At 32.8% G+C, this 19,117-nt stretch overlaps 1 protein-coding gene and 1 pseudogene across 2 annotated transcripts in view; one reads left to right on the forward strand and one right to left on the reverse strand.

Moving 5' to 3' along the window:
• Positions 1–1,314: 1,314 nt before the first annotated feature.
• LOC144856229 (uncharacterized) lies at positions 1,315–11,239 on the reverse strand (annotated as a pseudogene). Its single transcript, XR_013614909.1, has 8 exons — positions 11,044–11,239; positions 10,267–10,333; positions 9,738–9,790; positions 9,217–9,325; positions 8,784–8,983; positions 8,520–8,597; positions 7,377–7,587; positions 1,315–1,648 (listed from the first exon to the last, which is right to left on the reverse strand). The product of XR_013614909.1 is annotated as an uncharacterized LOC144856229 (transcript).
• A 3,266-nt stretch (positions 11,240–14,505) lies between these two features.
• Positions 14,506–19,117, forward strand: part of LOC144856413 (uncharacterized) — a 37,046-nt gene continuing 32,434 nt past the window's right edge. Inside the window, exon 1 of the mRNA XM_078714418.1 lies at positions 14,506–14,562. The gene's annotated coding sequence lies outside the window, so the exon portion shown is untranslated. The remainder of the gene's footprint in view (positions 14,563–19,117) is intronic.

Raw genomic sequence — 19,117 nt, forward strand, 5'->3', positions numbered from 1 at the left:
AAGTTGGGGACCCCTCATGAAACGTCACAAAATAAACATGAATATTCATTCAATCATATCCATAAACTGTGACGTAAGCATTGAGCTAACTACAATTCGCTAATACAAACACTTTCTGTTGGGGCCGTCTGTGTTGTCGAATGGAATAGACTAGTTAGTTAGTTTGTTACCAACCCCTAAACAAGTTCTCTAAATACCGGGATGGTGCCTGGCGGGGAATAGTTTGACCATGTAGTTTAAGTTCTATTTATTTGTTATTAGCCGAAACCGTTCAATTTAATTTCAATGTAAATGTTTTTTATATGTTTACTTGACTTGACTACGAACTTTACATGTCGATGTATGGGGTTCGAATACCATGAGTAATTTCTTTTTATCTTATAGTGAGACAGAGATTATTTAGTAGAGGGTTAGGTTTAGTTCGGCTATCTTTCACATAGTGGGTCCCCAACTTATGTACGAAAACTTCCCGATCCCATACGCAACATTGTAGACCCTATAGTAAAATGTAGGCTCTACTGTTGTATGTATTTTCATCATACACACCGAACTGAAGTATAATATACATACTCGTAATTTGGTTGCGTAGGCCATCGAGAGACAATCAATGCTGCAGAAACGTGTGTCTTCATCTGTAATGGTTTACATAAGTTTAGGAGCAATGATTCAAGTCAACTTGGGTCAGTGGTAAGTCCATTTCTTTTACTACCACTATTACCAAATGACGGGTTAGTAGAAACAAACAGTGATGCAATTTGATTGCATTCGCAACTAAGTAATCGAACTTATAGCTAATCAACCATGAAATAATAATTTCAGTGCGTGGTATGTTTATTGATTTGCTCCTGCATCCATAAAAACAAATAAAACATAAAACAGATAGGATTTTCCAGAATTCCATCATTCTAAAGCGTTACTTTCATAGCCCACAAATCGTATAAGCGACAGTTTGGATGGTAGCTTCGTGGTTGGTCAAATCACTTTCGGCTGGCTTACTCCCCTGCGTTGCGCCGGGGAACCAAGAGTAAGAGGAGGGGTGAAAACAACCTTTTCTCTAACATAAATAATATATTTTCAGCAAGGCCTCTAGTATTCAAAAAAGTTAATAGCATGCTCCAATACAAAAACTCAAAATGTTATTGGTGACATTCTCTTGTGTTTCATTTAATGACGTCAAACGGTTTGTCTTACTTACGATGTTAAAGTTGAGTTGATTGTATTTTTAAATCACAGAAAAATATAATACAAGAGAAGATCGGACACTAGAGTAGTTTTGAATTTAATCCGTCTTAGGTCATTTCTTATCTTGAAATCGTTACTACAGTATTGTATTTAAAAGTAATACTAGAAAATGTAGGCCCAGTGATAACAAAACAATACAATTGTTTTAACAACTGCATACGTTTTAAACTTAGGCAAAACTATCTTTATGTTAAAAAGTATTTAAGAATGAAAGTCCTACTGCTCTTTCATTCAAAGAATATATTTTAATCGAATTCTACCAAGCCAAATTGAAATGAAATGATTGTATAAAAAGTATAATTATTGGATTTAAAAAGAAATTCTACGCTAAGACTGTTTCAGATATCTACTGTAGGCCTATATCATCAAAGGCATATAACAGATACGTCGCCGCCTGGTCGATCTCCTGTAAGATACAAATAAAACATAAATGAATTAAAAATAGCAAAATAAGTCAATGCTAACACTAGATTTCCGGGATGTATAAGGGGACACTTTCTAACGGAACAAGAAAGGGGGAACATAGTGGTTAACACACAACGACCTCTATTAAAGGGATGCTTTGCTTTGTGTTCCAGAAGTGTCCCCTTAATAGGAGTTCTACGGTGTTCTCTATTTAAACATGAACACACTTTAAAATGAATCATAACACTGTATTATACAACTAATCAGATAATCAAATTATTTCATACTTATCTATTAAATTGCAGCTTTCATATCACGTACACAATGTTCTCACGCTAGACCTACAGAGCAGGCCTATTGTATATTGCATAACATTTCATATCCGAGGCGGCCTAATCATGCCATCTCAATAATGTTGAATAGTAGCAATTTTTAATTCATATAAATTGGTTTTTATTGCTTAATAATATTGAAAACATTTCATTTCATTTATTATGTACAAATTTTTTGATCATCTATGCTCTGTTTATGGATACAATACATTTCGAGTTCTCGATTACAATGAATGAATGTACACATTACAAGTAAATTGATTGTCATATCTGAATAATAAGAAAAAATAAAATAAAATCTTCTCACATCTTTATTGAATAGTTTATTATTAATTTTTTTAAATTAAATACAAAATCATGTTATCACCAAATAAGAGAATTCCTAATGAAATAAATTCGAAAAAGAGTTCCAAATAAACTCCTAAGGGAGTTTAAAAAAAAACTCCCATGGGAGTACCTCCAAATAAACTTTCTATAGGAGTACCTCCAAATAAGCTCCTATGGGAGTACCTCCAAATAAACTTTCTATGGGAGTACCTCCAAATAAACTCCTAAAAAAGTTCCAAATAAACTCCCAAGGGAGTTCCAAATAAACTCCTAAGGGAGTTCCGAATAAACTCCTATCCAAAACAATTCGTAAAGGAGTTAAAGGGAGAATAAATTCTGAGACAGAGAGAGAGTTAAGTTCTAAAGAAACTCCTAAGAAGAGAGCTCCACACATAAACTTAAAAAAAGAAAGTTCCAATAAATTCAGAAAGGTCCAAATAAACTCTTAAAAGAAAGTGTCAAATAGACTCCTACTAAGCTAAGAGAGTTCCAAATAAACTGTGTAAGTTCCGGCTTTCCGTGCTGCTTTGACTCTACTGTAGATTATTTTGGCGGAATCAATATCAATTTTAAAAAAAAGCAATGATCCATTATTCTACAATGTTTACAAACAAGCTTTTTTAAAGTGTTAATATTTCTAAATAACATTAGATAATAAGTTTAATTTTATTAGATTGTTCAGAAAGAATTTGGAAGATGCAACATGTTACATATGATAGAAATGGTCGAAATCGCCCCTATACAAAGTGTTCATTCAGATATACAATAATCAATGCTATATCTATTTTGGTCACAATATTGAAAGCATCTATTGCTGAAATCGATTTTGGGATATACCGGATGTCATAAACTTTTAAAAGTTTATCTATAGTTCGGTAATTATGAAAAGTCCAAGCTGCCGCAGGGTATATAAATATGGGTGCTATGCGATGGTCAGTATTACCCTTGTTGGACTGAAATACCAAACATAGCAGCATCTTGTACTGAGATAGAAGAGCTCGTGAACAAAACATAATGGCAGTATTCAAAGGAGTGATGGTCGCAATTATCTTCTTGTTGGCAGCAGAATCCATAGCCTTTCCTAGGCACCGGCGGTCAACCAACTGTTGTTCAGACATCAGCGATGCAACCATTGTCAATGATCAGTTTACTTGTAAGCCTGGAAAACTGGAAGATCTCTTAGAAGAACTTAGTGTGACGCTTGGAAATCGCACAACTCCGATTGAAACAGAGTTATTCGGGACCGGATTAAGCACGCCGATTTTCAAGTTACCAGAAGGAAATCATAACACTGACATCGAGGCAATGAAGGCATTCTACAAACGTCTAGCTCACCTTGCTCACTACGAGAAGGAAAAGGACATAAACGGAGACAACGTTGTAACAAACAAAGTGAACAATCTGCTAACTTATATGAAGTGCGTCATCACACGTAGAGATAGTAGCTATACAGCTCCTATATTTGACGACAGCGATGTTGATGATCTTGATCGTCAAATCAATGAAACCAGGAAGGCGATCCTCAGTCACGACTTAAAGAACATCGGAAAAGCGATCAACGATAAACTTATCGGTGACCTGACCTCCTGCTAGAAACTTTGAAACGGTTGAACTGACGGCACATCGTTCTATTTGAGTTTTTATTAACGTTTTAAGTTATAATTGTGATTAAACATTGTATTAATTAAGTAAACTGCTACGACAGTTATCAACAAGCTAGTTAAGCTATAATTATAAGTATTTGCTATGCAAATTATTAAAACTATTTTGTAATCAGAATCCAGAATTTTGAAAGAATTTTAATACGAACTAAATGCACTTTATAGAGATATTATTTAAAATAGCAACATATTTTTGAGTAATTTTCTTTTCTCATTAAATCCGTTAATTCAATGTTTATTTCCATTTTAAAAGGGTTTAAAATAACCCACTCCGAGCTCTTTCACTTTTTGGATTGGATCCACGTGAAACGTTTTTGTAGAAAAATATAATATTGTATTTTTTGTGATTGTTTATTTAAAACTGATAATGAAACATTATTGAGTTATATTTCTATTTACTTTCTTTAAATCTTAATAATATTAATATTTTTAGTTGCATAGACGTTCTTGTGATTTATTGAATTATCAAAATATTGTAGAGAACTTTATAGAAGGCCAATTGTATTTGCTTGGCGATTATTTACACGATGTTATGACACATATCTAATTAGATATGAATTTGTACTAAAATAACTGTAAACATTAGTTGTATACCTTTATTTAATTACTCAATATTTAATAAAGTTTTAAAAGCACTTTAAATGGGACTTTGTTTTTCTTTTTAGTAGGTTTTATCAACGTTTTTTTTCCTTTTAAAATTACGTATAATTTACTAAAGTTTACAAAACAATCAGTAGGGTACTTAATATAGTTAAATCTTTCGACATAACATAACTTCTATCAAACACGTCACGATGCGAAGCCGATAAAACCTTATCACAGACCAATTTAAGCAATATCGGAAAACGAAACCAGCGAGGTTTTCCAACACAAAGTAGGTATAAAAAAATTTCCAATACTGGACATATCTTTGGTATCTGTAAAATGTAATATTTAACTAAATTGTGTGCAATATTATTTCTATTTCCGGTAGAATTGATCTTAAAATTACACTATTCCTGTCAGTAACATTAGGATACGGTGGTTAGTGAATGGTGTTTTCAGCGGTAGTGGAGTTTATTGATTCCATATCAAAATCGATCGTTGCCATGTACCCTTTCTTTTACAATGACATAATTCGCAACATATAGTCAGACTATTTTCGTAATATCTAGCATTAGAGAAATCCCCGTTTAGAGTCTGCTGCAAATAAGCATCATGGAATCGTATAAAAGTGGAACTTCTTGGAGAATCCTTAATCATATTTGTGAAAAACTAACTATTCAACATGAGATATTCCACAGTACAGAGAATTGTTATTGTTATTATGGGGCTAGGCCTACTGTTAGCACCAACATCATGCCGACGACATCGCCGCAACAGCTGTTCGTCTGTAGACACATCATCAATGGTTGACGACCAACTCGTCTGCAAGCCGGCTCTTCTTGAAAACGCCAGGTTAGAGTTGGAGGTGATGCTGCTGAACTATACAAACAGTATGACCGCCAGTATACCGTTCACAAACACAGGGCGTTTAATCTTCGACTTAGGCCAAAATTTAGTTAGTAATACTGACACCGGATGGCTGAAACTCTTCCACAGACGGCTATCGCTACTCGTTCACTACGACACGGAGAAAAATGGATCTAATGATGCAAGTCGAACGGTTGTCAAACGCAAAGCACGTGCGCTCTATCAAACAATTGAGTGCTTAATCAAGAGCCAGGATAGCAGCTACACACCAGAAACGTTCCATAGCACCCATGTTAACGACATCGATGGACAAGTTGACGCAATTCGAAACGCAATCGTATTCTCAGATATGTCCGTTATCACAGAAGACATCAAGAATCAACTTCTGGACACCATTCAATCTTGTCCAGAATAGACAAGTTTATTCCGATTCCTATTGTTTAGGAACCACGTCAAAATTATTCTACTGCAGTTACTGCAGTAAGTATTCTTGTTTACTCTTAAACCTACTATTTAGCAAGTTTTTCAGGTTAATAATAACAATTTATTGCAGTGATTGCCTTACATTTTTCATTGAAAGAAACTAAAATAATATGTTGTCACATTAAATGCAGTTACTGCAGTAGAGCAAGTTCGACAAGAACAGTATTGTTTCACAAATTACCGTAGATCCAAGTTTGTGTTTCTTCAACTGAAAAAGGATAAAACGTGTCCCATGCATAAATCAAACTGCCGCCGTACTTTTTTAGTTATAGTTTAGGCGCTCGATGTATCCGACGATATGGGTTTCAATATTGTACAGATACCTTTAGATGGGCGTAAAATGCTATAATGTATTTACATAACCCACCAACTACCAAATTTATATTTTTTTATTACTCTACTTTAGTAAGTTTACAGATAATATGCCGAATAGAAACACGAAAGAAGGCTTAATTCAATGTTGTCTTTCTGTTAGTATTCATTACAAAATAAGATATGAAATAGAAATGGCATTTAATATCAATAACCAGATAAAATATTCATTTTTTTAATGAATATGTACAGTAGTATATATTATACAGTATTCTTAAGTAGTAAGCAATGTTGACTAAAAAAGCATTCAAATTCTTGGTGTTTGCTATGCAAAATAACCAAAGTGTAGTTATGGTAATTTTAAATCGTATTGAAAACTTGTTATCAAATTGATAGTTGTTAATGATAATGTTTAGTTATAAAAATAAATGTTAAAAAGCAATACAACTTGTGCTTGTATTCGTTTAATTGTTATCATGATAATCAAAAACCGTTGCATAATAATATAAACTATTAGAAAGGTCGACAGCGATATGATTAAACTGATAACAAGCAGATAATGATTCGAAAATATCACGAATATTGCTACAATATTATTATTATTGGAAAACATCTATTTGAAAATATGTCTGCCTCTTCCTTGTGATACCAACAATTATGGTTTATCAAAGTGATCTCGTTTGCGCGTGCGTAATTGAGGACCACGTTGTCGTTATCCAATCAAATGTGAACCTGTTTACAATAAACTTGAACGAACACCAATCAAATATGAACCTGAATGAATTTACAATAACACGAACACGAATATTGACAACATTAGAAATGAACGCAGGTGGCAAAGGCCCTTAAACACTGGTACAGCATTTGGGCTAGGCTACCGGTAGGCCTACTCATGCTCTGGGACCCTGGGTTTAGCCAGTGAGCACTCTTAGTCGTTACGATAGGGAGGATCGAGAATTTGGAAATGGTCGAATGAGGAGGGCAAGGGATGGTCCTCCTAGGCATTTTTGCCTTTGCAAATTTGGTCTTTTGCTCCTTCTTCCCGAAAACTTTCACATGACAAATAGGCCTAATAAAATACAGCATGATATTTTTTTTTCAACAAGTCACGTGATTGTATTTACGGTGAATCATTTCCTGAAATCAAACAATCATCACTCACCGTGGACTTCACCGACTCTATCGCATATGTCCTTGTATTTAGAGCTTTCCTTAAGGCGGGCATATGCCGGGTTCCACCAAGAAGCCAGGCTGCTATCCTTTCTCGTCATTATAGCTCCACCTTTTATTATGCAATTTGAATACTCAGCGCCAATCTTTTTCAATCCATCGAAAGATGACAAAATATTGTTATTTGCAAACGCAGCATCAACCTAATACAGAGGAGAGCCACTTTAACTTAATAATAAAGAACTTTTAATCAAGATGAAGTAATTAACTTTTAACTGAAATAAATTAACTGTAAACCGCAGTTATGCTGTAGTTGTGTATACAAAGTAAAACATTTGTGGGTTTGACATGAATAATGAAATTAAAATGACAAGAAGTCGGTACCAGAAAAAACATCGGAAAATTGTTCGAAAGCTGAAAAGTATTTAGAAGCAGAAAATACATTTGAAGCAAAAAAAGAAATTTGAAGCAGAAAAGAAATCGGAAGCAGAAAAGGAATCGGATGCAGAAAAGAAATTAGAAAGCAGAAGTGAAACTAGAAGCAGAAAATACATTTGAAGCAAAAAAAGAAATTTGAAGCAGAAAAGAAATCGGAAGCAGAAAAGGAATCGGATGCAGAAAAGAAATTAGAAAGCAGAAGTGAAACTAGAAGCAGAAAATACATTTGAAGCAAAAAAAGAAATTTGAAGCAGACAAGAAATCGGAAGCAGAAATGGAATCGGATGCAGAAAAGAAACTAGAAAGCAGAAGTGAAACTAGAAGCAGAAAATACATTTAAAGCAAAAAAAGAAATTAGAAGCAAAAAATAAATTAGAAGCAAAAAAGAAATCAGAAGCAGAAAAGGAATCGGACGCAGAAAAGGAATCGGACGCAGAAAAGGAATCGGACGCAGAAAAGGAATCGGACGCAGAAAAGGAATCGAAAGCAGAAAAGGAATCGAAAGCAGAAAAGGAATTGGGAGCAGAAAATGAATAGGAAGCAGAAATGGAATCGGAAGCAGCAAAGTTAATCGGAATAAAAACAAGAAAAGAAATCATAAACAGAAACTTAATTGAAAAGAATAAGAAACGGAAAAGGAATGAGAAGCGGAAAAGGAAATGGGATCAGAAATTTTGGAAGTAATGCTGCAACTTACCTCACCAGATATAACTGCTTGGTTAAGTGACTGTAGTGTTACGTAATGACGAATATTTTCTTTTGGTAAATTCGCACCCTAGAACAAAACAATTGTTTATTTTAACGAATTTCTTGTATGAAACAAAATAATTGTTTCCGTCCGTTTTTGTTTCCATTGAATAATATATTTGTGTTATTTAAAATAAGGAAGCAAATTTTAAAACAGAACACTCCCCATTTGATTGAGTAGTGGATTATTCTAACAGTAAATCAAAAATCTAACCGTAATTGCGTCACCATTTCTAGCAAGGCAATGTTCGTCGCTGGAGGTTCCATCTAAAAATCCAATAGTTTTGCCGCTTATGTTAGTCGGGTCAAACGAGTTTGTGCTGCCTGTTTTCACCCAGAACACTGCATCAAATGCTTTACGGAACGCATCCGTGAATTGAAACACACGGGTTCGCTCATATGTGCCAAACCATCCTATACGGAAAACAATACATTTCCATTGCGAATTGAATAAATATAGCCTAGGCCTACTTGTCAATAATACTCTAAAAGAGACGAAAATGTGATGACAAAACTGTGACGGAATTTTGGAGTGGTGTCAGGAAATGATGTGTCCAAGCTATCAATTGGCTTCAAAACATGGGCGTTGGTTAGCCTGCACATTGACCACAGTATGATAGATTTCTTTAATAAGTCATAGGCCCTACCTGTACATCCATCGTACCAGCCACCCATTAGACCGACGCCACCTCTTGGTAGGTTTCCTGCCTGCGAGTCCCAGCAGTTAGACGCAGTTCTTGTTCGCTATTTCGCATACTGAGAAAACATAATAATAGGCCGAAAGTTATGAGTAGTAAATAAACAGGTGCCGTATATTTAAATATAATAATTGTGCCTACAAATAACACGATGTACCGGTATAGAAATATGATCACAGTAGGTTTTAAATGATGGTATTCAGAATGTGACAGCTTCTGTAACAACGCCAATTTCAGAAATAGCGAAGTTGCGAAAAGTTGATTGGTTCTAACTAATTATTAATATTGATTGCAATTTATTCTTTTTTACGCAAAAAATATTATTCCTAGAAATCTTGGACAACAAAAATTAATCTTTCACGGCGGACAGTCCAAAACAAACTTTGTCAGATTTTGCGTCGTCACCCGAGAGCGACAACGGCGTTCTTGAAACTGCCCCCACGTTGTCAATTGAAGAAATCATGTCTTACCTTCGTTTACAATGTCAACGTGAAAGCCACGGATGGTTCCAGATATTTCGTCACTAAAAAATACAAAATCAAAAGTAGGTTAACATATGCACATGCGTCAGTTTTGTTAATTACAGTCAACTTTCCCATTACTTTGAGCTAGCAAAATATGTCTGCCTTTCCGGAAAGTCTGATATTCAGAATGTGTTTTTAATGGTAAAATAAATTTGGGACTTTTTGGACTTCAAGAAAGTCTTGTATTAGAAGAGTTTCTGGATTTCAGAGAGTCCAGTATTGGGAGAGTTGACTGTATTAGTATTGTACTATACCACCGCCATAAACTTTCCAACAATACATACATTGTTATTTAATTAGCGTGAGAATTATTTATTGGCACCTAAAGTGCTTCCGTTAAAACAAGATGCCATGGTCAAGAATATTAGCGAATAAGACGATGGTCATTTGGTCAAGGAAACATATATTCTCTGGACTTTAACTAACAAATGTTTTTTTTAGTCTAGTAAAAAGAACTTCCACCGATCCTACTTACATATATTCCAAGTTTGTTCCATCATGACCAATAGCAAATGTCCAAACCTTGTCTTTTGATGATGAATCTGCATAATAAAGTATAAGCCTATTCATAATTCTTTGTATACCGTAATGAGGCTACAAATAAATTCAATTCAATTCAAATTTATTTTCATAAGATACATCATTGTGAAATAACATGAGAGTTTTTTAAAGTAGAATGCACTTATGCTGGAGAAACATAAATAAGTCCAAAGGCTAGTTCTAGAAGAAAAAAAAAATACTTTTGGGCATTCGCTTACATTATTTAACACATTCTTTATTCACACTCTTCTCAGATGACTAAACAAACTAAGCGCTTAGAAACTGAGCTAAATAAGCTACACCTGGAAATTAAAGTATATGGTGATTATTATTTCGGCCAATTTTGAAGATAAAGATAACTCGAATTTATCACCACCAATATATACATTTTATGAAAATCAATATGCATATGTAAGTAGAATCAGGGAGGTATTTTTATACTTTCCTGGTATAAACACTTCATAACACCAAAAGTCTGAAACTACAACATTTTGGAAGTTATCATGCAAGCAAACAAACAAAATAAAACAAAACATGTAGGCCTACTAATGTGAACTAAATCATGTTTCATCTTATTTACACGACGTCATGTGACGTGGCGATCGTGGTTCGCTCTCTCTGCGTCTTGCAAAGATTTTTATATCATACAAGCTAGTATATGCTACTCTGCTATTGTTCTTAACCCGCTCAAGTAACTAAAGAGTAAACTTACCTACAGCGCCTGAGTTTGAAATTTCGTGAGACACATTAACATTCGTGGTACCCTTGTTGCTTAAACTGACGGCTGATAGAATTAAAGCTACAAGACTTATAAGACAACAGATAATCAAAGCCGCAGTTATTAACCGCCCTGATGAGCCTTGGCTTGTCCTGCTTGAGGGGAACATTTCTTCTTTCATTCCGTCCATTATCATTAGAAGTACTGTATTTCGGCGGCACGATTTTTACGATTATTTCTACATTTCTTCAGGGTCAAAAGCTAAGTATTTCTGGTCACGGTACTTCCGGTATATATAATTTGCATACCATGGGTGTGTCTTGCACCTTCATGGATACGGCGTGATACAATTGATAAGCTAGCTAGCAAGCAAGCAATCAAATTTAAAAATAGTATTTTACTACTGCACTTCAAACAGGTCTATATCAATTTGTTGTTGTCTTTGCTACCAGCAGCACTTTAAAATGTTGGCAGAAAGAAAAATAGAAAAAAAGAAGAAATAAAAAGGAAAAAGGAAAAAAAAATAGAAAACCGAAAATAAAGAAAATACTGTAGAAAGGAAAAAAAAAGAAAAAAAGAGAGAAAAAAAAAAGAATAACGGGAAAAAGAAAGACTGACTTGGTAAAAATGTTCGATTAATTAAACAGCATATATATATATTGTTTTCTAAAAAAAAATAATTAAAAACCAAACAAAATCACACCATGGAAAAGAATAATAACATCTTGTATATTAAGGAGATTCATGACAAAACAAAGAATCTATCCATTATATAAAAACCAAAATGAGGATGATGATTGCACCCTTACATAAGTAAATTGGATTATTCTTTGATGATAGCCCTATATCGCCGATACAATTCCTTAGTAACCAGTGAGACATTTTTTACAGTAGAACTATCACCGAACTGAGGTTATTAACAAAATAATAATTATTATGAAACATAGGGTAGATAAATCGATAATTTTCAATAGAAAAGTTTTGCCTGAACCGATCCTTTAAAGCTGGGGAAAGGGGAACGTAAACGGTGATCGCATAGGGGGCGCTGCAACCCGAAACAAAAGCAGGTGACTGTCGATAACAGAAACATGGACAATTTGTGTTATTACGTTCAAATAACAGGTACGTATAAACACAGGCATAGAACTAAACTATCTGTTTAATAGCAGAATAAATTGGATATTCAGGAATAGTATATTATAAAGATTAATTCAATTTCAAAAGCTTAGGGAAATTCAGGTAGGAAGAGGAAAAACCCAGTAAGTGGGATTACCCAGCAGAGCTGGGGGTCAGCTGGTAAGAGGCGTTGTGATGACCTCTAACAGAACGGTAGGCTTGGTATACGGATTATCTCCGGATTAAAAAGATCATCTATTTATACTATGTAAATGTACATACAGCACTGTATATACGCAAGTAAAATTGTAGACAAACAAGTGTCATTATGGTAATTAAATCAGTAAATCGGTTAGACAAAAAAGGGTTTGGCCAGGAAGACGAGTTTATGTTAGGGAGATGTTTTTTTTTACATTTTACGTTTTTTTAACAAAATATTTGGTTCCTAATCCTAAAAGATAGTATACACAGTAACATGTTCTTTGAGTGTCAATGTTTTTTTTTATATATGCCTACAGTGGTTAGGTACGTAAAGCATCATAATGAGGCAGGCTCAACTTCTAATTGATATCTGTAAACTGTTATTTATTAAAATGTTGTCACTATTTTATATTTGTGTCATATATTTAAAAAATATTTTACTGTATTAACATTCACTTCTTCACTTTAATAGGTTTGTCCTTGTTCTTAATCTTTCTTTAAATATACAAATTTGATAGTTACTTTTGGTTAATTTTGTTTCTTATTAAAATATTACATTACGATAATGTCCTGTATGTAACACCCACTTTTTAAAATGGCTTATTTCATCATGCTTGTTCTGCTTCACCGCTGTTCATAAATAAATGAAATGTTGTTACAAAAGTTTATATTTTATAATTAACAGTAGAAATCTTAAACCCGGAGCACCCCTTTAAGACTGAGTTTTTTTAGCACATTTATGTTTGTGTTTCTTAAACTAACATAGCAAATACAACTAGGCCTGTGTCTGCTTTAGGCATCATAATAACAGATAATTGTGTGGGTTTAATTTGCAATAGCCGTAAGGCTTTCATCATGACCAATGTAATTAGTATGTAGGCTCATTAAGCAAAGGAAGACTTGGGTTCCTTTTAGTCATATAAATAAGTTTATTTTTAGATGTGTTTTTTTTTTAAGATATTGTAGTCTGTTCCAATTTTTCTCAGATTTTGCCATTATCTCTGTCATGTACAACCACATCAGTGCACCACTCTCTAAATAACAAAGAAAAAGGAAATTCACCTTCCAACAAAGTATTTTTCTGTTTCCATACTTTGGGCAGGATAGTGTGTAAGTTGAAATACTGTATCTTGTCCTTAGATTTCTTTATTTCTTGACTCATCTGCCTATTTTGGGCAATAGAAATTAAGTGCTTACATTCATTTGATAATGTATTACTTTAAGCAGAAACAGGTTGTTTTAGCGCTAACTGCGAGAGCAGGGCCATAGCTACCGGCAGGCCCTACGGTTGGTAAGCTTCAACCGACCACTTTTTCACAAGAGGCCTTTGACAACCTTATGGCCAACACACATATTGTTTGGATCTCTTTTCTTGCGACCACACCTCACTCACTTTATTTCTTGTGGCTATACAGCACTGGATAGATGTTACATTATGAGATAATATTCAGTAATACGTTGACCTAGTGACACAAGCATGTGATTGTCAATTCTTTTACTTGATATTTAAAAATTGAAATTATGAATACAATTATTATATAAATTTGAAAATTGAAATCCAAAAAATAGGACCCATGTTAAATTCAGAAGTTCATTTTACAATCACTGATACTATGTCCTATTAAGTAGACTTTTTCCTTTATGAAAAAAAAGTCATCTATTTTATTGCAAATTTAAAATTCAATCAGTCCATTAAAAGAAAAATTGCACAAACAAATTAAAATTATGAATCGTTTACTCAAAATTAATTTTAACTGCACTAACTTTTTTTTTATTTCTTAGAACTACTATCATTACTCATTTTATTATTATTTTTTTGATGAGTGATCAATCAATCACGGGTACTTTGATTCTTCTTTTCTCATTACTTTATTTCCCGAAATCCACAGCAACGCAATCTGTCAACGCGTTCCAGGCTCAGAAAACCTTGAGAATCAAAAACATTAATTTTCAAGTTCTATCCAGCCGTATTAGTCTCGTCAGGAAACTTGCTTTTCTCTCCTCTATGCGGGTCACTTCCCCCGTGCCAAAGTATTGGTTATCACCGGCAATCCCTACACGTCACAGGCAAACGGTGACACGCAAATCAGACAGTTGTACGAGTCATTGCACAGATTGTGTTTGAACTCTGTTGCAGCGAATGCTCTAGGATTTTATATTTACTTCTGTGAGGACACTATCATTTTCAAACGTTTGGTGGGTATTTAGGTTTTTTTCCAATATTTTTTTATTAGGTCACTGTTTGTTTTTTAGACTTATAGACATAGATTATAGACAAAGATAAAAATTATTTTTCATTTAATTTATTTTATTGTTTATGTTGTGCCTACTTTTTATTTGATTAATAATTCATGAAATGAAAGAAGACATTATGAAGTTGATTTTTAACTACACACATTAATTAATTCAGAATTAGAAAAACATATTTTATAAAACCTTATTTTTCATTAATCTATTTTTAGCACCGCCCCAACCCAATTTACGCAGAACACATTCTACTCTAATGTACAGTAATATGCAGGATGGTCTCAAATAAGTTCATGAATTCAAATTCGTATTATTGCTTCCTTTTCCCTTTTGTCAGCTTTTAATTACTTTAAATTAATTTTTAATTAATTTACTTTGTACTATAAACACTTCTATCCATCCAAAATCCAAATACTGTATATTGACATATGAATAACAATTTATAAACAGTTTGAGCTATTTGGAATTCAATACATTTAAACTTAAAATAAAATATCAAGATACACTGATACAGATACATAAATGTATCACTATATCCTACTACATATTGATATTAATATTCAAATATACCGGTATAGCAAATCATATGATAATATCAAAAGCAGTTGATATCAGACAGTTTTGACCTTCGTACATCATTGTTAGGAGTTCAACAATTCCTTTGTACATTATTATATTGTTCCTTTTGATTTCGTAGCTGAATCAACACAACAATGTTTTTCTTTTTATAGTCTATTTTTGGAAATACAGACATTTTTACTGCTATAACTACGGTACTGGATATATTTTAGAAATATATGACTTTGTTCTTTGAAAATTGGTATGTTAATATAGTATACTACATGTGATATTTAATCACATTCATTGCCACAATTAGTTTCAATTTCTATTGCCCTTACGTAAATTTATATATAGATACTGCATTAAACAAATACTACTGTATGTTTAGTATCATGCAGTATGATGGCTAGGCCTATAATTGTTGTTTACACCCATAGTTATAGGCCTAGGTAAGTCTGCCTGTACTAGAAAAATAGTACACTGCAATTTGTTACTCTATCTCCTGATTAACCGCATGACCGTTAATCACATCGTTAGAACTGAGGAACCTTTTAATTAACTTTTAGCCATTTGGCTATGTTATAATATGTTTATACCAATATCTTTGTAATTCTTGGCCGTATTCTGTACGTCCATTGGACAGGCAAACCTCTTTCTAAATTGTATTCATGATTCCTAATCTTTTCGAACTGAAAAAAAGCCTACAATATGCGGTAAACATAAAAGAGGAAAATTTTTGTAGGCTTACAAATAAAGGAAATACAGGAAGAACCAGTAACTACATACAGTCTCTGAATCATAATCAGTCTTTCTGTTACTATCATTTCTATATCTTATATTCTGATAATACACTATACAATTTTGAGATTTGTTTGTTGTCCATTTGCATTATATTTTGTTTTAAAGAGGAATGATATTTTCAAAAAAATAAAAAAATAAATATATTTTTGTATACAGGTACCCATGCTTTCAACGAATAGAAATATTAATTTGTCTTATAACTTTTTTAAAGTTTTTTTGGCTGTGGACTAAAAGAAGGCCTACTGTAGATGGCACTGACACACTATTGGTCGTTTTTTGCAACCACTCAGTCATCAGCCTACCATTGCAAGAACCATTAAATATAACCATTAACTAGAACTATTAAATAGAACCATTTACTGGAACCATTAAATAGAACCATTAACTGGAACCATTAAATAGAGCTATTAAATAGAACCATTAAATAGAACTATCCAATAGAACCATTAAACAGAACCATTCAATAGAAGTATTCAATAGAACCATTCAATAGAACCATTAAATTGAACTGTTACCATGCAATAGAACTTAATACTGAACGTATTAGAGTACTGTAATAACCAATCAAAAGGCAAGGATGGTGTGTTATAATTATTATTGTTTATTTTACTATACAATAATTAAGGACTCTACAATACAAGTATATTATAATTTTGTTTATTTTACAATTTTACAGTTCAGGACTCAGGAAGATAAATTTATAAAAATAATTGTTTCAAGTGACTTAATACATTACTCTTTAGCAGTAAGCTATCTTATACTTACAGTTACTATTATTATTCACTGTCTATTAAGTGTAAACTATAAGCTGTAGGCCTATCTTAATTGAATTAGTCTAGAGAGAATGATTCATCACATGGGTTGTGGATTCCCCCTCTAACCATCCGGGAACTTAATGATTTAAAAACAGTAGGCTTATAAACATCTGCACATGAATCAACTGGTCAGCATTGCCATGCACAAGTTCTCTAAACATGTGCAGGTTTCCCTGATTTATAACGCATATCCTGCCTTCCTGATTGGCTAGTCATGCTTTGATAAAGCTCCTAAAGTTTCTATTTTTTTTTATTCAACTTGGGACTTCCGCAACACAAAATAAAAAAAACAAACAAACAAAAATTGGGGTTTTGTGAAAAATCACATCAGGGTGTGTTTCTTTATTAATTTTTAATTTTTTTTTGTAGAAAAACTAATTTTGTTTTAAGTATATCCCCCTATATGTTAATTTCAATTACCACCTGCATTCTCAATAATAAAGATACTATCTATAAAAATGTAAGCTAGTTGTATTGAAAAAAACATTTAACATGGAGTTATTCATAAATAAAACACAATTGTTGCAGACATTGAATGAAATAATAAATTGCAGACAAATAACATATTATAATATTTTATTTATAATTTTACTGTTATGGTTAGCATTGCATGTGCTGTTGACCAATGTGATGTTAATATTATTTTTCTATTCTTCTCCAACAAATTCTGAACCACAAGGTAGTGTGTTGCAGTCACATTTATGACATCATAATTTAAAAGAAGGAAGTTTGTTTTATATTGGATTCAACATTTTGTACAAAAGTGATAGTTATTAACATTAAATTAACTCTACATTCAACTTCTATGCAAGGCTTTCAAAACTCAATTTTTCTGTTTCTATTGCCATGAGTGTGTTTCATAAGCTTGGTTCCCACTAGGACGCAACTCAAGGACGTAGACGCAACGTAAGTGAGTTGACCAATCACAAGCGATGGATTATTCGCACTGTCGCTTTTGTCATTAGTCAACACGCTTGCGTTGCGTTTACGTCCTTGCATTGCGTCCTAGTGGGAACCAAGCTTTATTAAGGATAAAGACAACATTATTCTACTGCAGTAACTACTGGTTTTTACAACAATAATGTTTGATTTTAGTTCATTTAAGTTGTAGAAGATAAAAGGCAAGTTTGCTGTAATAAATATAGTGTATGATTATGATTATCTTGAGTTATAATTGCTAGGTTAAAGTAAACAAAATGTACATAACATTTTGTTTCTATAAACTCTGTTTTTTTACCATTTCATGTATTCACATGTATTCTACTAAAATGAATTTTTAAGTTTTCCTTCATGAAATTATCGTCTTTCACATCTGTGATTAAAGATATAAAGATTAATCATTTCTCACGAATATGTAATTATTTTCCTCATGAATAGGTAATGATTTTCCTCATGAATATGTAGGCCTATATGATTTTCCTAATGAGTATGTGATGATTTTCCTCATGAATATGTAATGATTTTCCTCATGAATAAGTAATGATTTTCCTCATGAATATGTAATGATTTTTCTCATGAATATGTAATGATTTTCCTCGCATGAATATGTAATGATTTTCCTCATGAATATGTAATAACTTTCCTTATGTGAATATGTAGACATTTTTATCATAAATATGTAATATAATTGTCCTCATGAATATGTAATAACTTTCCTCATGAATATGTAATGATTTTCCTCATGAATATGTAATCATTTTCCTCATGAATATGTAATCCTTTTCCTCATGAATATGTAATAATTTTCCTCATGAATATGTAATGTTTCTTGAGTATGCCTAAAAAAGGCAGTGGATTTACAGATTGTATCGTACAACATACCTAATTCACTAACTGTCCCTTCTACTAATCATATGCTGTTTTACAGCTCTACATTACAACTATGTGCGATGGAAAGCGATTAGTTATCATAGGATATAATTAATGTATCTGGGGTTTTCCCAAGGGGGAAATTAATTACGCAATGTAGCCTTTTGCTTCCTAGAGAAACCAATAATTGTGTTACTGAAAGTATTTAAGGTCAATTTAAAAAAAAGACATTTTTTAAGGTCACAAACGAACTGTTCAATACGATTATAAAATCACAGTAAAAATGTAACAGATTTGTGACGTAAAATGTTTCGGTTGATCATCGCTGTTGAAAATAAACGCATAACTCTGTTCTTGACCTTTCCAGGTCCTTTTTTATCTTATTATTGATAATCATTTTAAATACGCTTTGTCATTTTTATCTGAACAAATGAAAATTGTTTTTGGATTAGTAATTGGAAAGGTTACATTATTAAATTGTTTTCATTTTCATTATTTGATAATTTGATCAGCGAAAT

This window comes from Antedon bifida, chromosome 11, assembly GCF_963402885.1.
Source record: "Antedon bifida chromosome 11, ecAntBifi1.1, whole genome shotgun sequence".
Lineage (NCBI taxonomy): Eukaryota > Metazoa > Echinodermata > Crinoidea > Comatulida > Antedonidae > Antedon > Antedon bifida.